Below are 21,078 nucleotides of genomic sequence, written 5' to 3'. Positions count from 1 at the left end.
TCTCCCTAGAGTGGATCTCATTAGGATGTATAACCTTTAAAGGTTTTGTAGGAAGTAGTAGATGTTTTATAACCTGGAACATGAATCTTTTTTTTTTTCTAGGCATTTTTTTTTTTTTTTTTACTTTATAAAAAAATTACTGTATATTTGACAAGTAAGTGTGTGTGTGTGTGTGTGTGTGTGTGTGTGTGTGTGTGTGTGTGTATGCATTATCTATGGCTGTGTAACAAATGATTCCCCAAATAGCAACTTAAACCTATTATTTCACACCTCTTTTTCAAGTTTTTTTTGGAGATATAATTGACATACAGCACTGCATAAGTTTAAGATGTACAGCATAATGATTTGACTTACATATATTGCAAAATGATTACCAAAGTTTAGTTAACATCTTTAACCACATACATTTTTTTTTAAAAAGTGAGGAGGAAGGTTTTTCCGTTGTGGTGGGAACTTGTAGGATGTACTCTCGTAGTAACTTTTAGATATACCAGAGAGCAGTGCTACTGTAGTCTTTATGTTGTACCTTACATCCCCAGTACTTATTTAATCTTACAGGTGGAAGTTTGTAGCTTTTGACCACCTTTATCAATTGTCATATCTTTTCTTAAGAGTTAGGGATGTAGGAATGGCTTATCTGGGTGGTTCTGGTTCAGGCAGGGTCCCTAATAAGAATGTATGTAGCAAGATGTTTGGTGGGGCTGCAGTCATCTGGAGGCTTGACTGGGGTTGTATTGGCGGGGGGGGGGGGGGGGGGCGGTGCGGGTCCTGCTTCTCAAAATGACTTATTTACATGACTTTGTGGAAGACCTGAGTTCCTTGCTGGCTGTTGGCAGGCATGGCAGGGGAGGTCTTGGTTGCTCACCATATGAACCTCTCCCTGAGTCTTTGTAAGATTCTTCATGACCATAACTGCCAGCTTTTCACAATGGTCCAAGAGAGAGCAAGGGAGAAAGCCATGATTTTTTTATATTCTAAACTCAGAAGTCAGTTAAGTCTAATTCTGTTTGTTAGCTATAGTCCATGGTGAAGAACAAGAGGCAGTTAACAGTAGAGTACTGTTTTACCTGGAAGGAAGGCTGTTTGGTGGGAAAGAGTAGGTTCTTATCTGGCAGGTTGAAATTTCATTTGGAGACCTCCAAGAGAGGCCACATTTCTGCTTTTGGAAGTTGCCTTTGCCCTCAACTGGGATTATCTCATTACACACACACACACACACACACACACACACACACACACACACACACTCCGTATGGATGGCTTTGCTACATAGGCCTGTGGAACTCATCTTACCCAACCCCACCCCATTTTAGTCTGCCCTCATCACATCACTCAAGCATTTGACTGAGTTAAGTCCAAATTTTCTTCATATTCATATTTTCACAGTGGGCCCAGTGGATTCAGCTGTGAAGGAGACTGAATAAACCTTTGTCTAAAGACTTATTCCCTCGTGTTGGAACATATTTCAAAATAATCTCTATTCTGAGAGAACTGTAAAGTGCAGATTTTTGAATTCAGGGCTAATGTTCAAGGTGTCATAGGAGAAAAGAAACAGATCTTAGTCCTGTAATGCTAGATGTTGGTAATTGTCTTCATCTTCAAGATAATATTTTACAGAGGCTCAGATTTGAAAAAAGAATAAGCAAACTGTTGATCACAAAATACTTAGTTAAGGAAGTTAAACACACAGCAAAAACTCAACTTAAGAGATAAATAAGTTAAAAAAAATTTTTTTATGTATGTTTATTTTTGAGAGAGAGAGACAGAGCACGAGGTGGGAGGGGCAGGGACAGAGGGAGACAGAATCTGAAGCAGGCTCCAGGCTCTGAGCTGTCAGCACAGAGCCTGACTCGGGGCTTGAACCCACAAGCCATGAGATGATGACCTGAGCCGACGTCAGATACTTAACCGGCTGAGCCACCCAGGCTCCCCAAGCAAGTTTAAAAATATAAACTCTGTGTTAAGCATCCAACTCATGTCATGATCTTGTGGTTCATGAGTTCGAGTCCCACATGAGGCCCTGTGCTGACAGCTCAGAGCCTGGAGCCTGGTTTGGATTCTGTATCTCCCTCTCTGTCTGGTTCTCCCCCACTCGCTCTCTTGCTCTCTCTCAAAAATAAATAAACATTGGGGCGCCTGGGTGGCGCAGTCGGTTAAGCGTCCGACTTCAGCCAGGTCACGATCTCGCGGTCCGTGAGTTCGAGCCCTGCGTCGGGCTCTGGGCTGATGGCTCAGAGCCTGGAGCCTGTTTCCAATTCTGTGTCTCCCTCTCTCTCTGCCCCTCCCCCGTTCATGCTCTGTCTCTCTCTGTCCCAAAAATAAATAAACATTGAAAAAAAAAATTAAAAAATAAATAAATAAACATTAAAAAAAATTTTTTTTTAAATATAAACTCTGTGTTAATTTCTCTGTAATAAATGGCGGTGACAGGGTTGGGAAAAGGGAGAGGGAAAGATGGAAGGATTAAATTGCACGCTAACGGAAACAATACAGGTGACTCTATCTTACCAAAAAAAGATAGGATGTCAAAAAAAAAAAAAGGTAGGATGGCATTTGTGTGGCCATTTTCAGTCATTTTAATTTAGCTAAGTTTTTGGATACTGTTAAAGGCATGATCTACCTTAAATGCTGAATTTGCAGTTCTCCTAGTTGATAAGAGTCAGCTTGAACAGTAACATTTGGAGATTTTGTGGCTTCCAGATAGAATCTTGGCCAGTCATCCCTATTATTCTTGTTTGTTTTTATATTTGTTGGACCAGCTATAACTGGGGGATCTATAAATTTGAAATTGCACACAGATATTTACTTGTTTGTGCACTTTTTTCTGAGTAGATTAATACCATATTCACAAAAGCTTCCATAGAAGACCCCACCCAAAAACCCATGTTAATAAGTACTGAAGAATTTGAGATACATAGGTAGTGTTCTTAATTTGTTTCCTTAGCACTTAGGACAGTGAATAAATTTATCTCTGGGACAGAAGTCTGGTATTTTTCTGGGAAAATTTATTACTGTAGATAACCCATAATATCCTCCACTAACCCATGCTCTTGCTTTTTTCTTTGGGCCCCAGAACAGCAGAATAAAATGCAGTTTTAAGGAGAATACTTGCCCTGGATCATTGTGAAAATTTTTATTTTTTTAAGGTTTGTTTTTGTTTTTGTTTTTATAGCAATTGATAGACACATGGTAACAGCCACTTCCTTGAAGTGGAGCTTTAAGTTATGTATTAATGAGAGCTAACTATTTTAGAATAGAAAGGGAGGGGTCCAATCTGACTTCAAAACTAGAATATTAGAGTATTTTTAAGTTCATGCAGTTTAATTTTTAAGCACCATACCTATTGCAGTGGTAACTTCCAGTTAAGTGATCCATAGGAGTAAATCAAATCATACCCTGTTTTGCCCATTCTGATACATCACCTTCCACATTTTAATCTTTTGAAATAGTAACACACATTAAAATTGTTGACATCTCAGTTGGTGTTAGAAAGTGGGAGTGTAAAAATTTCACTTTGACACCTGGTTAGATTAAGAAACATGACATCGCTTGGGTTTAGGGCTTGGAGTAGATGAGTAAGAGTTTTAGTTAGGCAATGACCCTTCTATTATAAACTGGGAAAAATGATTAGGAGTCTTGGTTAGGTCGTTGGTTGTTACTGTGTGGTAAATGACACTCGGATTCTTGAGAAAATTACTAGTTATCTCTAAGCCTCTTTACTCATCTGTAAAAATAAAGGAAATTACTTACTATTATGAAAAAGTAATTAATAGGTCTTCCTTGATTTAGGATAGAGTTATGTTCCTAATGAACTCATTGTGAGTTGAAAATATAAGTCTACAGTGCATGTAATACCACCTAGCCTGCAGGACATCACAGTTTGGCCTAGCCTACGTTAAACGTGCTCAGAGCATTTACGTTAGCCTTCAGTTGGGCACAATCATCTAACACAAAGCCTATTTTAAAATAAGAGCCTATTTTGTAATACAAGGCCTTTTTTGTGGGGATGTGCATATTTTATAATAACATCTCATGTAATCTGTTGAATACTGTATTGAAAGTGAATAATGGAATAGTTGTCAGCGTATCAGTTATTGACCCTTGTGATCGCTGGGCTGGCTGGGAGCTGCACGTGCAGATGCCCAGCCTCACAAGAGAGGCTCATACCATATACCACCAGCCTGGGAAAAGATCCACACTCCAAATTTGAAGGATGGCCTCTTCTGATTGTGCATTGCTTTAACACCATCAAGTCATACCATTCTTTGAAACTAAGCACAAGAGAGGGTATTGAGCATACTCCAGCAACCTCTGTAGGTATTCTCTTACCTATTAACATTTTTGGAAGGCATTAATAATCCTGTAACTACAATAAGATTACCCTGGGAACTGTAATGTGTGAAATGTTTACACTCATTACCGCTTTGGCTTCTAACTCATACTTTTATCACAGACACTTAGCCCTTTTTAGGATTAACTTTTATTACTAGAAAAAAAAGAAACGAATCACAACTTTCTTTAGGAAAACAGAATACCACCCCCACCCTGCTGTCAAAATATATATATATATATATGTATGTATGTATGTGTGTGTGTGTGTGTGTGTGTGTATATATATATATATATATATATATATATGTATGTTAGTTGCTGTTTGAAGGGAACAGCTTTGATATTAACTGTAGATATCATTCTTGTGAGATAGTACTTTCTACTTGTAGAATGAAGATGACTACTGGTTGGTTTGTTTTTTCAAGTTTTTCTTACTAGATTATAGGTTGGATGTGTGTGCATAGTGAGATAACTTGGCTGTGACTTATTACTAAGAACAGTTAAGTATAAGAGAAAGTTTTAAGTGTATTTTTTGTTTGATGGATTTAACGTAGTAATAACTCGAGAACAAGTTTCGGGGCACCTGGGTGGCTCAGTTGGTTAAGCGACCGATTTCAGCTCAGGTCATGATCTCGTGGTTTGTAAGTTCGAGCCCTCGAGCTGTGCTGACACCTCAGAGCCTGGATCCCGTTTCGGATTCTGTGTCTCCCACTCTCTCTCTGCCCCTCCCCTGTTCACACACTGTCTCTCTTTCCTTCAAAGATAAATACACATTAAAAAAAAAATTTTTTTTAAAAAGAACAAGTTTCTTGAAAAGTTACTTGGGGAAGATGCCAGATTAGCGGTCAGAAGTTGAGAGCATTGTAATCTGCTTCTGAAAACATTGTATTCTCAATTCTAGCATGTTCTTTTATAAGTGCATTCTCGGCTTCCTGAGTGTGTGTGTGGATGGCTCCTTATTAACAGCAGGAACTAGACAGCTGCTGGGGTAGCAGAGATGGCACTGTCATGGACATACCGATGAAAACAGTAGCGTGGACTGTGGGGGCCTGGGGCCACCTTTCATACTTTTCCAGGGACTCTCGCTGTAATAGCTTAAAATAATCAGGGTTAAATTATTTTCCATGAAATATTTAATAATAGGAATATAGAGTATAATTTTTAAAAGCTCTTTTTCTTTAACCCTGGTTGGCACTGGGCGTACCTACCCCCAGTGGTACTCAGTAAATGTAGTGTGGCAATGAAGGCTTGTCTGTTTTTCTTGCTGGGGTATTTATGTAGTATCAGCCCTCTGAGGCATATGTTGTTATGACATATGGGGAGATATTCTTCCATTTTTACTAAAATCAAAGTTTTTAAAATTTGAACATGTGTGCAAAAGTGTATGTGAACATGAAAACCAAAATAGGTCTTCTCTACTTGTCTCCCCAAGTGTTTGTTTTCCTTGTCCAACATTTTCTCCTTAACTTTATGGGAGGAACATAGGACAGGTCTTTTGTCTTTAACAACTGGGGAAACTGAGGCTGAAGGCTGTGTTTCTTGGTTATTATTCTGCAAATTGATAAAGAACCAGAGCTAAAATTCCATTTTCTTAATATCTGTGACTCTTGACTGGACCAGTCGCGTTCAGATTAAGAAGTGCAAGAAGCAGATTATGTCCGTTAATACCGCTGTCCTGTGAAATCTTATTGTCTGATCTCAAGTCCATTATTCCAGTTTGCTGAACCTCTTCAGAATTTCATTCTGTCATCTAAAGTGGTAGCTATCCTTGCTGGTCTGGTCCCCTGTCTCCTGTGTGTCTGCGTCTAATTCACTGATTTACACAAACTTTTCTATATAGTACATAAACGCTTAATCATCTGGGTCAGTTGGCTAATTTTTAGGAGTTTGTTCATAGTTTCTTTAGGCTGTTTAAGTCAGAATCAGAAATGCTTTATTTCATTACTCTGTACCAGAATCAGACAAGTAATTGTCTTCACCTCATTCTTTTCTGAGTTCTTTACCTCCGTTAAAACATTAAGACGGGGGCGCCTGGGTGGCGCAGTCGGTTAAGCGTCCGACTTCAGCCAGGTCACGATCTCGCGGTCCGTGAGTTCGAGCCCCGCGTCGGGCTCTGGGCTGATGGCTCAGAGCCTGGAGCCTGTTTCCGATTCTGTGTCTCCCTCTCTCTCTGCCCCTCCCCCGTTCATGCTCTGTCTCTCTCTGTCCCAAAAATAAATAAACGTTGAAAAAAAAAAAAAATTAAAAAAAAAAAAAAAAAAACAAAAAAAAACATTAAGACGTTCTCTGGGCATGCAACCCAGCAGGCTTCTGGTTTATTTATTCTTAATAAACATAATTTAGACACAAAAGTAGAGACCACAGTCTCTCTACCCGTCACCCAGCTTCAACAGTTACCGTATTGGAAAGCCTCTTGATCTTTACAAATACTGTAAAATCTTACTGTTTCTGGTAAGGCATCAACTGCACTTGTATAAGAGTACATCCTAGGCAACACATTGGCTGAACATCATTATTCTTTGGGGAATTACATGTTAAAACCACATTGAGATACTACTGTACGGCCCCTAGAATTACTCAAATTAAAAAGACTGATAGTACCAAGGGTTGTTGAACATGTGGAACAGTGTAATACCCATACTTTGCTGGGGGAAATGTAACACGGCACAGTCCCGTTGAAAAATAGTTGGGCGATTTCTTAAAAAGTTAAATATACACTTAACATAAAGTGAAGTATATACTTGCCATAGGAATTTTAGCCAAGAGAAATGAAAACATGTTCACACAAAGACTTGTGCATGAATGTTAATAGCAGCCTTATTCATGATAGCTAAAAATTGGCAACGGCCCAACTGTCCATCATTAGGAGACTGGGTAAGCAAAATACAGCACCGTAGGTGAATCTCAGAAATGCTATGTTCAGCAAAAATAACTACATACAAACAAAGATGCTATATAATTTCATTTATGTGAAACTCAAAGATTTAAACCATAGTACAAAAAACAAATCGGTAGCCTCATGAAGCTGGCAGTAGGGGTTGTCTGGGAAGGTGGACACAAAGGAATCTGGATTGGGGGTGATGATTACTGCTGTGTACATTTGTCAAAATTTAAACTGTAATGCTAAAACTATGTGCATTTTATGTAAATTGTGCCTTCTTAAAATGTATCCTAGGCAAAAGTTGTTCTAGTTAGCAGACCACAGCACCTACTACTCTTACTACCTGCCTCCCTTGGTTTTCCTTGGATGGCAGGTAAGCATGCACCCGTAAAGCAAAGGGAAGTCCTTTTGGAGGTGCTGCTAGTTATTTCTTCCAAGGCCGTGGACAGAGCCGCACAAAGTGGGCAGGGGCGGCTTCTGTTTCCCCCACCAGAGGCTATTTGCTGTTTGTAGCAAGCACTCAGCTTTGGCTTTTGCACTCTTTTCTATTCCTGGTCAGAATATTTCCAGGTTCTTTCAGAGTTTGAAGTCTGTCCCCCCGACAGTCCCCCTCCCCGAATGTGTTTTAGAGAACACTTTCTACCGAACTGGAATCCATCATTGTTCTTTCTGGCATTTTTACCTCTGGCCTCAAATTGTTTGGTGATCAAGGATGTCTTTAGAACACAGCAGTTTTCTGTTAAAAGAGGCATTAAAATAGTACCTTTGGAGGAAATGTACTCATAATGATACCTAGAGCTCCCATTTGCTTAGGCATCACCCGTTTTTGTTAATAGTTGTGCTGTCTGGAATATAATGCTGATTGGGACAGGATGTAGTGATTTATCTATCACTTTACATGACTGGTAAGTTAGGGTATTTTATTCCTTGCTAGCTGGGCTGTAACTGGTTTTGGGTACAGTGCTTAGGAATGTGAAATAGTCCTAGGAACAGTTGATCCTAAACCTTTGTAGAGTTTTAAGGCCTCAGAAAAGGATGAGGGATTGTCACAAGAACTGAACCTGAAGAAAGAGCTCCTGATGGCCAAAGCTGAAGTGATTGGAGACACAAAATAAATAATGGTAATATTGGATATTAACCTGTAGGATAAAGTAAATATCCATGAATCCATACTGGGAGAGAAAAGACAGTTCTTACCTCCAGGAGAATCCCAGTTAGTAAATACAGAAAGAAAGAGGCACCCAGAAAGCCACCATTGGGCAAAACCAAAACAAAATAGTAATTTTTGCACAGTCCACATTTGGATGCTGATGTTAATAGGTGAAAGTTTGAGGAGAAACAACATATTTTTATATATAGTCTCAAGATACCTCTCAAGATGTTTATTTAAAAGACAATAACTTTAGAGAAACCTGACAGACACCTCCTTAGCCAAGTGGTTATGGTTAACATTACAAATAAGGTGTGAAAACAGACACACAGGAGGATACACATCTTGGCTCTGGTGTCGTGAAAATGGGTGACTTCTTTTTTTTTCTCGAGAACTCATCAGACAAACCCCAATTGAAGGACATTGTTACACAATAATGACCAGTACTCTTCAAAGGTTTCAGGGTCATCAGAGACCTGGAGACTGAGGAGCTAATGAGAACTAACAATAGAATGCAATGCACGAGCCTAGACAGGATCCTGAAAGAGAAAAAGAACATTGGTGGGACGAGTGGTGAGAATAAAAGAAAGTGTCCATTTTAGTTAACAGTATTGTACCCCAGTGTTAATTTTCAGGTTTTGATAATTATGTTTATATAAGAAGTTAACATCAGGAGAGGCCGCGTGAGGGGTATATGCTAACTGAGTACCATTTTTGCAACTCTAAAATTAGTTAAAAACAAAACATTTGTGTTTTCAGACTTCTAAAACAAAGAATTTGAAAAATCTCTATTTTATCTTTGCCAGTTAGCGAATCAAATTTTCAGCAAACCTTCAAACAAAGTGCAGTTGTAGCAGTTTGGTTTAAGAACAAAAAAAGCCCATTTCAAACAAAGACATGTAAGAGTCATTTTTGGAACCTGTAGGATCCTTACCCTGTTGGAAACTTATTACAAGGCATGCAGATTGGCTTACTTTCCTGCCAAAGGCAGATACTTGATGTGGAGTGGAGTGCCAGCTTGAGAAGTTGTTCCAGAGTGGTGCGGGTACTTGCAGGTATGCACCACACCACCGTCTCTGTTTATCCGAATGTCCCTTCTTACAAGCCAGGGATTTAGATAAAGCTGTGTAACTGGAGAGCTTGCTGGTAGTATGAGGATCCCACTTGATGCCACAGTGCTTACTCTTGAAAATAGTGTGGTTCCTGTAATGTTAAGTAAGCGGGCTTACTAATTGTGCAATGCTTTGAGAAGTCATTTGTTACTACCCATAGATCTTTTTACTTTGCTAAAGAAATGGAAAAGATGAAGAGCATTCCTTAGACTTGACTTCCTAAGAATTTTGTACCAATTCCTGGGCTCTAGGTATTTAAAAATACAGGCATCGTACAACAGAATGTCAGAGTCTGCTTTTTCCATACCTATATAGTTGTGGAGTGTAGGTTGGATATGTTGAAATAGTTGGGATATTTGAGGTCAGAGGAAAGGTGAAGGGGCACATATGTTATGTAGTGAAGGAACAGAAGAGAAACATTTCTTTCGCAAATGCACTTCGTTGATTAGCAGATTCAGAGATCTCGTTTTTTGTGTCCTCATTTGCTGCAGCTTTCAATATTGGCTGTTCTTTCTTGGAGTCATCTCCGTCTCCCTCCCTCTCTCTCTGTCTCTTTGTCTCTGCCTCTGTGTCTCTTGTGGTATAGTCTTCTCTTGTGTTTTCCTCACTTTCACTGGCTTCAGTTCACTTCTTTTCTTCCTTCTCGAGGTTCACTGGGCAGGCAGTGTGAGTTAGTGGAAAGAGCATAAACTTGGATTAGACTCTACCGGCTCTAGCCTTCCGTTTACCGTTGGACCTTCAGGCCTTGGTCCCTTCAGTGACTTGGGAAAGTTTTTGAGGATTGTGAGGTGATGCGTGCAGGACACGTGACACAGTGCCTCTTCAGAGGGTGCAGTGCATTCCCCATTCATTTTCTTGCTCCTTTCTTCCCCTCTTTTAAACTGGGAGCTGTTCTGCCTCTGGGGTAGGTATTGATATTCTTTGAGAACCTCTTGTGTCCTAGTGTTTTGCTGGAGAATGGCAGTGTGAAAGAGGAGTTGTACAAAGTCCCTCAGTTCTGAGTCCCAGAGAGACTGTTATGTACAGCATGATAATAATATAATCTTGTGTCACATGCTGATACAGCACTTGCTCTCTGCACCCCATTGTACAGAGGACCTGGGTTCTTGCAGGCAGCATTAACTGAGCTCTTGTCAGTTATTTTGAAGCAAGTTTGGGAAGTAAAACAAAATGTAAAGTGTCAGTATGGCCTCAGATGTTCATAATCTAGTAAGGAGAGACAGAGTGATTATAATACAGAGTATTAAGTGGTAGAGGTAGGTCCAGGGGTGTTAGGGAACCCTGAAAATCTGGCCACAAACCGGTATTAGCCAGTAGAATTTGGAAAAGCAGCATTTGAGCTGGGTCTTAGGTACGTATGGGTTTTGCACATCAGTTATGGGGAAGGACATTTCAGAAGCTAAGGGATCAATATGGTGAGCAAATACAGCAAGAGATAAAAGGTATCTTCTGAAAAAGATGGGCTCAAGTCCGTGTGGCTTAAGCTAGAGCTCAGGAGCAGGCTGGGGTGGAGGCGGAGTGAGCTGGAGAGGATCGTCAGAACCGAGTTGTGAGGAGCCCCTCACATCAAGTTCGGGAGTTCAGATTTACTTCTGTAAACCATGGTCGGAGGTAGATGTTAAACCGAGAAATCGCCAATTACACTTTCTTTTTCAGACCCTTGGTCTCAGTAGCGTCATGTGGGATTAACTAGGGGCAAGACTGGACGTTGCAGGTAGGACATTGAGGAGGAAGATGTTTAGGCCCTGAGCTAGAATGGAGGAAGACAGTGAAGATCTAGAAGTGGGGTTGTAGGGATAAGTAGTGGAGGTAAGCAGCCCCTGTTCTGAGGTCACAGTAGCTTGTTAAGAATGAGGAAGGGGAGTGAGTATATCTTCCTGGAAGGTGTTCTGACCATAGTAGTAACACATGATTTGACACTGAAAGCATTAGGCAGCGCCCATTCGGTTCACCACTCTTAATTGCTAGGAAAGTTGTTCTGAGAATTTTGCTCAAGGGAAGAAAAGTACTCAAGGGTGGGTAGGGGCTGTGCACAGAATTCACTTTTTACATAGAGATGTTGGTTAATGTAGTGTCCTAAACACTTCCTTCGGTACCTCAGAATTAAAAGTATTCATTCTAGGAGGCGTGGCTATCAACATTTTCCAACAAACGTGTTTTCCTTATCTGACACAGATTTTGATACTTGCATCACTGATTTCTTAGGCACTAAGATAAGGTGCATGCTCGGACCTGTTGGGGGTGTGATACGTGACTGCTGACAGTGTATCTCTAAATATTCTCGTCTTTATTGAAACTTCTATTCTTATTCAAATAATTCTCATTATTTTCTGATTCTGAGAAATGTTTCATCCCTGTGTAACAAATAGGACCAATATTTAACTCAAAGATTTACCATACTGTTTAAGTTGCTCTCTGAATCCCCATCTCCAGCCTGTGCCACACTGTCCCAGCAAAACAAAATCCTATTCACGGAGTTGAAGGAGTTCTCAAACTCCAGTGCTAGTTTCTCTTGCTGAGAGCTACTGGTGGTTTCAGAGTTCTCGCCTTCATTCGCATCGAACTTTTCAACCGTTTGAAATGAGATAACCCTAAAATTTCCCTTCCCTTACTGGAAATAAAAACTAATTCACCTGAAATGCCTGAAATCTAGATGATCTTAATAGAGTTGAAATTGTGTAGAGACCGTCAAATAGTCTTTCCTCTGCCTTCTCTTTGGTGATTGGTCAGACCGGTCTCATGGTTATTAATATACTGAAGTTGCTTTACATTTTACCTTGGGTTTTCCCCCCTTAGAATACGTGCTACACATTAAAACACTGTTGCTTAGATCTCAGCGACTGGTATGTTCCTGACCAAATGTGTGATGCTTGGCTCTATATGAAATTACCAAAGACTTCTGTTTAATGTCAGTGTAAATGATATATCTTATAGGTAAATCCTTGTGTTGCTGTGAGGTATAGAACTTTATTTAGTAAAAGTATCGCAAAATGTTTGAGAAGAGTGATCATACGACTTCATTTGAAAAACCACTGTTAATATATTCAAAGTTCTTCAGATTGTTCTTCCTAAATCTCACTCTCTGGTAACCTCCAACAATTAGGATGATGAACACATTACAGATGTTTCTGGTGGATATCTTTCGATAACATTTTAACAGAAGCACTGTTGTATTCTGGGCTGCTTTCCCATCTTTGTAGATATTTTGCTTCTCTGTATGATAATCTTGTACATAACAGTGGTTTTCACCTGGGAGTGATTTTGCCTCCTAGAGAACATTTGGCAGTGTCTAGAGAAATTTCTGCCTGTCATGACTTGGGGATCGGGGTGCCCCTGGCATCTGGTAGGTGGGGGGGGGTGGGGGATGCTGCTAAATATTCCTCTGTGCTTAAGTACAGCCCCTATAGCAAAGAGTTAGGAGGTCCAAAAGATCAACAGTGCTGAGGCTGAAAAACCCTGCGGTGAACCTCTTTGCCAAGTGATGGCGGGCTTTAAGTTTTGATTCCCAGTGATGTAGGAAACCCATTATGACGTGATAATTTGACCATGAACTAGCTCTAGCCATGTTTGTTAGAACGGTTACTGTCTAGTATGTATGTTTTGGTTTGGTTTTTTCAAGGATTAGATTTGAAGGAATCCTAAACGATGACCTTAATGAAGCCCAATGCTTTAATTTTGCGGGTGAGGAAACCCAAAACCTGAAGGAGGCAATGGACTTGTTAGACCTCAGATTCCTTTGAGTTATCTAATTGCCTTTTTTTTTTCCCCTTTGAAGATTTACTAATTCTTTTGTGTGCTTTGCAGGTGCCCAGTTTTGTGACATGAACTGTAATTTTGAAGTGTTTAAATGCATTTTAAATGGGATCTTTGACAACTATAAAGTAATTTGCAGAGTAGATTGGATTGCTGTTGTAAAGTGTTTCTTGGAGAGCGAAAACCCTGGTTCATCATTGGATTTATTTGCATCTGAAAATGTGGTTTGCTTAGAGATTTGTAGTTTCTGTGATTCCTTCTAAGTTATTGACATGATTTATAAGGTAATTTCATATGTCTTTCGCAGCAGGAGAGAGGGGTCATATCATAGTCACTAAACCAACAGTATAGTTTGTAGAATGTACCCCATGATATTTAATCCTTTTTAAAATAAGAGGCTAAATGAGTTACTAACAGCATAAACTGAAAACCTGCCTCTACCTTGAGAACAAATACTCTATGTAGTTGTCTTTATTAAATATTGAATACAGGTGTCTCAGCTAAAGGAACCTTAGAGATCACTTACCTCTAATCTCCTTTGCCAGTGAGAAAACTGAAGTTTAGAGAGGGTAGTACTCACAGTCACCGAGTTAGGTCCCAAAATAAGTACAGAAAGCAAGAAGGGGGAAAGCTGAGGCATCTCACCTGTTAAGTCTTATGATCCGGTTTGTGTGTCAGGGAGCACCCCATAAAACACAGAGGACCCTCACCAGTGATCTCGGCCATTGGTATCTGTTATGTCACGTCTTACCAACTCCTTGGATAATGAGCATATATGCATGCACATCCCAAGTGCACAGCACCCTGCCTCGGCATATGGTAGGCACCAGGAAAAACATGTTTAGTGAATTTCAAAACAAAAGCCAGAATGCCAGACGTGAAACTGGGAAAGGAGACAGCACAAGGCATGCCATGTCTCTGCCCCTTTATTCAAATGAAGTTTGAGAGGTAGAGGATGCTGGCCCAGAAATTAGGGATTAGATGCCTGTTTGGGCTTTCCTCTAAAGGGAGCTGGTGAAGAGAAGAGTGTTGCTACCACACCTGTAGTCACATGACCAGTGGCTCCGGTGATAGGCTGCCTCCAGTATGAGTAGTATTCCCTAAAACACTTGCTCAGACCAAATCCTCAGCAAGCAAAAGACCTTTTCAGTCTGAACACTGAAGTCTTTTGCTGTAGAATAAAATTCATGTTGAAAATAATGAATGGAGGTATCAAAAAGAAATTCACTTAGGAACCCTTGCTGGGCTCAGTGACTTGAGCATCTGACTCTTGATTTTGGCTCAGGTCACAATCTCAGTTCTTGAGATTGAGCCCCATCAGGATCTGTGCTGACAGTGCAGAGCCTGCTTGCGATTCTCTCTCTCTCTCTCTCTCTCTCTCTCTCTCTCTCTCTCAAAATAAATAAACATTAAAAAAAGGAGAGATTCAGTTAGCTACCTTCAAAGAAGGTCCAGTTTAAAAACAGTTTAGGAAACATTTTTCCTTATATAAAGTCAACTAGTACATTCTTTGTCAGTGGACTTGCTTTTGGAAAGATAGCTGTGGGAGATCTAAAGGGCATATTTATTATGGGACATTTACTTAAAATATTTGGATGACCACAATAAAATTGTTATTTTAGACACCACAGGGGAGAGGAAATGGAAGGAAGCCAGATTTATAGTCTATGGTTGAAATACTTTTAAGCCCACTTCTTGAAAGTTGTTCTGATGTTTAGTAAGTTTAAAATTTTTCTTTATTTTCAAACTGTTTTTTTAACCTGCAGTTGGAGGTAATGTTGCTTTTCATGTTTCTTTTTTGAAGTTTTGCTAAGGAAGATTTTAAGCTTGAGTTATTTAGCAGTTGCCATCTAAAGAAAGTCTCTTCTTTCTTTGCCTATAATGAAGCAGACTTGCACAGAAAAAAATAATTTGGCATGGTCCTAGGATAGCAGTTCTCAAGCTTTTTGGCCAGAGAATCTCTTGCATTGTTGATAAAATTATTATGGATCCCGAGGAGCTTTCGCATCATGTTGGTTGTATCTATAGATGTTTTCCATATCAGAAATGAAAACTGAGAAATGTTTAGAACACAAAACTGTACAGTTGATCCTTGAATAACACGCAGGTCAGAGGCGCCAGTCCCCGCCCCCCCCCCCGCCCCGAAGTCAAATCTGCATGTAACTTTTGACTCCCCCCAGAAAGCAATGACCTACTAATAGCCTGCTATTACCTTCTCTTTCCATAACATAAACAGTTATTAACACATTTTATATTACATACTGTGTTCCTACAATAAAGTAAGCTAGAGAAAAAACATTATTAAAATCATAACGAAGGGAAAATACATTTACAGTACTGTATCAGGAGATCTCTGTATAAGTGGACCCGTATGGTTTAAACTTGTATTGTTCAAGGGTCAGTTGTACAGACATACATTTCATTAGGTGTCAGAGCAGTGATGTTACATGTCATGTAATCTTTGGAAAGTGAATAGGCAAGTGATGTCTTAGAATTATTGTGGAAGTAAAAGTTATGGAAAATTATTATGGGAATAGTTTGAGCCTTCATAGGTAGACCCTCCTTAAAAAGTTCTAGAGGACCCCCAGGAATCTCTGGACCATGCTTTGAGAACTATGGGGCTAAGATACTCATTGCTCACAGGTTTGCTTATGAAATACAGGTCTTGCTTTCAAGACTCTAAACCATTTGTTGCTCTTTTACCTACTTGAATATGTTTCTGAGTTCTAGAAAAAAAGTTCTGGTGCCTGTACTTAGTGGTGGTTATTTGTAAAGTCATGTGTTTCAGGGCATAATAGACATTTGAATTTTCAAAATGGCAATTTTTAACCTGGAATAGAACATTGTTGATTGTGCTGCTTATGAATGATGCTTGCGTTCGTTCGGTTGGAGTCAGCTGTTACTAACCAAGTTGTGTCTGGTGAGAGTTGGGTAATACTGTAGATATTGCACAGTTGAAGCCTGGTAGCTTCCCCTAAAGGCGTTCTCTTTTAAAAGGAATATCTACAGGGGCTCCTGGGTGGCTCAGTCGGTTGAGCGTCCAACTTCAGCCCAGGTCATGATCTCGCGGTTCGTGGGTTCGAGCCCCGCGTCGGGCTCTGTGCTGACAGCTCGGTGCCCGGAGCCTGTTTCAGATTCTGTGTCTCCCTCTCTCTCTGACCCTCCCCTGTTCATGCTCTGTCTCTCTCTGTCTCAAAAATAAATAAACATAAAAATTAAAAAAATAAAATAAATAAAAGGAATATCTACAGCCAAAGTGCTCTCTGAAGTATGTAGAAATATTGGTAGCCATGTTGATGAGGATGCTTAGTGCTGCTAGACATGTTAAGTATTTATACATTCTGTGTACATGTCCTATGACAAGCTAAGTGAACTTCACCTCGTTTAATCTTCGCTTCAGCTCTATTAAATGAGATAGGGCCCCATTCCCTTTTGAGTTACTACTACTGCTGAGCTCTCCAGTAGCAGAGCCTATTATATAAAGTTATCCTAACTCCAGAGTCCATGCTCTCCTTCTGAGCTGTGAAGACGGCAGAAGGAAAGACAGACAAAGGGGATGGTTTGTTTTCTAAAAAAAATTTGATAGTTGGAGTCAGAATTGAGAGAAAGTTTGAGTTTTCTGGTACAGAGTAGAGTGGTTACCCTGTTTCAAGGATGTGTACTGTTGGGAAGGAGTAACCTAAAATGGTAGTAACTGAGACCCCCTGGGTCACTTAGTGCCTCATTCTTTTTTTTTTTTTTTTTTTTTTAATTTTTTTTTTCAACGTTTATTTATTTTTGGGACAGAGAGAGACAGAGCATGAACGGGGGAGGGGCAGAGAGAGAGGGAGACACAGAATCGGAAACAGGCTCCAGGCTCTGAGCCATCAGCCCCGAGCCTGACGCGGGGCTCGAACTCACGGACCGCGAGATCGTGACCTGGCTGAAGTCGGACGCTTAACCGACTGCGCCACCCAGGCGCCCCAACTTAGTGCCTCATTCTAAAGGATGAGCCAGAGGATTTGAGAGATTTCATGAAGTCAGATATTTACATGAGAGAGGAAAGAATGGTGTGGGAGAAAAAGAACAGCAAGAAGAGATACTATTTGCAAGGCAGGGAGAAGTTAATAATGCCATACCAAGTATATGATCCTAGCAAAGTAAAGTGATAGTTGACTTTTAAAATTATCCATATTAGGGATTACCTGGGGGCTCAGTTGGATGAGCGTCTGACTTCAGCTCAGGTCATGATCACACGGTTTGTGTGTTGGAGCCCTGCATTGGGCTCTCTGCTGTCACACAGAGCCTGCCTGGGATCCTCTGGCACCGCCCCCCTGCCCCTCAAAAATAAATAAACATTTTTTTAGAAGAAGATACTTTAAAATTATCCTTATTATGATGGTTGGCTTCAGTGTAGGTCACAAGGTCACATAGGTTTCTTTTCACCCTGGTGCAGCATGGATGGAGGTTGCATCAGGAGCAGCTCAGGGTACAGCTACGGGTACTCATCTTTCAGAGGAGAGCCAGCTAGGTCTAAGGAGTGTTCACATGGGCCTGAACAAGCCAGCGGAAAGGGTACCTTGGTCATTGGGACTAACACCTGGTACAACAAAGTCTTGTATGTCCTGCATCAGAGAGGAATTAGGTTGGAGCTGGTTTCATCTTCCCATGGCTGAACATAACGAATATTTGCACAGTGGTCTGTTAAGATAACCCGTCCTTTAGGGGCGCCTGGGTGGCGCAGTCGGTTGGGCGTCCGACTTCAGCCAGGTCACGATCTCGCAGTCTGTGAGTTCGAGCCCCGCGTCAGGCTCTGGGCTGATGGCTCGGAGCCTGGAGCCTGTTTCCGATTCTGTGTCTCCCTCTCTCTCTGCCCCTCCCCCGTTCATGCTCTGTCTCTCTCTGTCCCAAAAATAAATAAACATTGAAAAAAAAAAAATTAAAAAAAAAAAAAAAAAAAAAGATAACCCGTCCTTTAAAATAGTTGCAAACATTGGGGCACCTGGGTGGCTCAGTCGGTTGAGCATCCGACTTTGGCTGAGGCCATGATCTCACAGTTCGTGAGTTTGAGCCCCGTGTCGGGCTCTGTGCTGACAGCTCAGAGCCTGGAGCCTGCTTCACATTCTGTGTTCCGCCCTGCCCCATCCCTGCCTGTGCTCTGTCTCTGTCTTTCAAAAAATGAATAAACATTAAAAAAAATAAAATAAAATAGTGGCAAACAAAGCACGTACCTAGGAATTCCCTGGGGTTTTACTTTTAAACCAGATTATCTGCTGTGTTTCTTCATCCGTTATTCTTCATTGGGCCAATTGATCACATTGGTGATTCTTAATAATAATACTGTCCTATAACACTTGAACAAATATGAAAAAGTACAGAGGTTTTTAAGAGATTAAAACCCTTTATTTAAAAAAAGTCTTAGCCTCACATGGTGTAGCTGAAAGATCACCACATGAATTGTCTGGAGATTCCATTTCTCTGGTCTAGTTGTTAATCCTCTCGTTTTTAAAAACTGAGAATCTTAGTCTCTAAATTACCTTTTAGAACTGTTAAAGATACAAAGTGAGGCAACAGTTGTTAAAAAAAATATATAAGTACACGCAGAGGGGGAAGAGCCCTAAAGGTAGCCTGTTAACTTGAAATCTGTTCTATACATTCGGTGTAATCCGAAAAGGAATAATAAATGGAATATTAACTTTACTCACCAACACGTTATTATCTACACTACTTATACTAATTGCATTCTGCCTGCCCCAACTAAACATCTACGCAGAAAAAGCAAGCCCATATGAATGCGGATTTGACCCACACTAGGGTCTGTCTGCCCGCCTGCCCTTCTCCATAAAGTTTTTCCTAGTAGCTGTTACATTTCTGCTGACCTAGAAATCGCACTCCTGCTACCCTTACCCTGAGCCTCTCAAAGAAACAACTTATCAACCATACTCACCGTGACACTACTATTTCATTTCTGAGCCGCAAGTCTAGCCTATGAACGAATCCAGAAAGGGCTAGAATGAACTGAATATGATAATTAGTTTAAACTAAAACAAATGATTTCGACTCATTAGGCTTGTGATCCTTGGTGTCAAAGCTGGAATTCTAACTTGTGTTCTGTTTGCAGCATTTCTACTTTGGGTTATCTTTGGTATTAAAAAAAAAAAAAATACAATGGCTCAAGAGCCGGTAGGTAAAATGAATAGAAAACAGGTTCTTGGGGCGCCTGGGTGGCTCAGTCGGTTGAGTGGCCAGCTTCGGCTCAGGTCATGATCTCACGGTCCATGAGTTCGAGCCCCTCGTCGGGCTCTGTGCTGACAGCTTAGAGCCTGGAGCCTGTTTCAGATTCTGTGTCTCCCTCTCTCTGACCCTCCCCCGTTCATGCTCTGTCTCTCTCTGTCTCAAAAATAAATAAACGTTAAAAAAAAAAATTTTTTTTTTTTTTAAAAGAAAACAGGTTGTTCTTGTAGGGCCTCTTTTCTGTACTAGGCATCAAAGCCAGGGGCCATTAGTGTGTAGTGGCCTGTGTTGACCCAACATGTATATTGCCTTTGCCATAAATACAGACTGCGCTGTGTTCCCAGCTGCTGTGTGGTTTTTTTTTTTGGGGGGGGGGGGGTGGGCATCATCAATACAAAAATTAAATCACTGTGGGTGGTGTAGAATCTGTCCTAGCTGGTGTAACAATATGTGTAGGATGACCTTTTGCATGTAAGGGCAGGAAAATTGGTCATGTCAAGTTTCCTTTTATATTGCCATGTGGTCGGGGTGCCTGGGTGGCTCAGTTGGTTGAGTGTCCGACTTCGGCTCAGGTCATGATCTTGCGGTTTGTGAGTTCGAGCCCCGCGTCGGGCTCTGTGCTGACAGCTTGGAGCCTGGAGCCTGCTTCAGATTCTGTGTCTCCTCCTCTCTCTGCCTCTCCCCTGCTCGTGCTCTCTCTCTCTCTGTCTCAATAATAAACGTTAAAAAAAAAAATTGTATTGCCATGTGGTCTCTCATGAAGAATCTTGGGTCCTGATAGAAGTGAGCTAAATGGAAAAGCATTCTCACAGCTGTTAAATCCTAGAAGTTAATAGTTCTTCACCTAGCATATCACCAAAGCAAGGAAAAGGTTGGGGAGATGTAAATGGCCAGAGAACTCAAGGACTGTATAAGCTCAGTGAAGACAATTCGGCAAGTTTGTAAAGCACCATTTTTTTTGGTTTGTTTTTTGTTTTGTTTTTTGTTTTGTTTTTTTTGTTTTTTTAATGGATGAGTTGATTGTCTGATTCCAGAGCCTTTAGGGTATTTTAATTGAAAAGTGAAACACCAGATGGAATTCTCTAAGTTGGCAAAATGCACAAATGATAATTTAGGAAAAGCTGAACATAATCAAGGGAAAGATACAATTTGTTAGAGATTCTTCTTGCTCTTTGTTGCCTGAACCACAAGACGGTGGTTTGTGTTGTTGCTTGTTAGGTAGCTTAGATATAGAGAAGTTTATGAGAAATGAGTGGTAAAATCTCAGGTTCCCCTGAGTATACAAGGCAAACAAGGAAAAGGGTATATGGTAGAAACATCTCTTAAAAATATGGTTTGCCTTTAAAAAAAAAAGAAAGAAAAAAAGGTCTGTCTGTGCTTACCCCAGTGACATGAGTACACATACCAGAAACAATTCAGAAAGATTGTTTTGTGCTCTTACTGTGTTCATTTACTCATGTATGTTCAAACTCTGAAAATTTTCCTTGTCTAAAATTAAGGCTGTCCCTAGATGAAGATTTGCTTCACTTTTCATGGAATGGACTTTTCTGAAATATTAGCTGGTTTCTTGTTTTTTGTTTTTAAGAGAGTGCGAGCCCCAGAAAGAGGGAGAGAGAATCTTAAGCAGGCACCACACT

The 21,078-nt window shown here is 40.5% G+C and overlaps 1 protein-coding gene and 1 long non-coding RNA gene across 2 annotated transcripts in view; one reads left to right on the top strand and one right to left on the bottom strand.

Moving 5' to 3' along the window:
- Window positions 1-21,078, top strand: part of LOC123605882 (RING1 and YY1 binding protein) — an 84,791-nt gene that overhangs the window by 53,720 nt on the left and 9,993 nt on the right. The window lies entirely within an intron of this gene.
- On the bottom strand, window positions 8,581-9,450 carry LOC123605883. Its single transcript, XR_006715976.1, has 2 exons — window positions 9,338-9,450; window positions 8,581-8,902 (listed from the first exon to the last, which is right to left on the bottom strand). It is a non-coding gene; the product is annotated as an uncharacterized LOC123605883 (long non-coding RNA).

Source organism: Leopardus geoffroyi, chromosome A2, assembly GCF_018350155.1.
Source record: "Leopardus geoffroyi isolate Oge1 chromosome A2, O.geoffroyi_Oge1_pat1.0, whole genome shotgun sequence".
NCBI classification, from domain to species: Eukaryota; Metazoa; Chordata; class Mammalia; order Carnivora; family Felidae; genus Leopardus; species Leopardus geoffroyi.
This window is presented reverse-complemented; position numbering and strand designations above follow the sequence as displayed.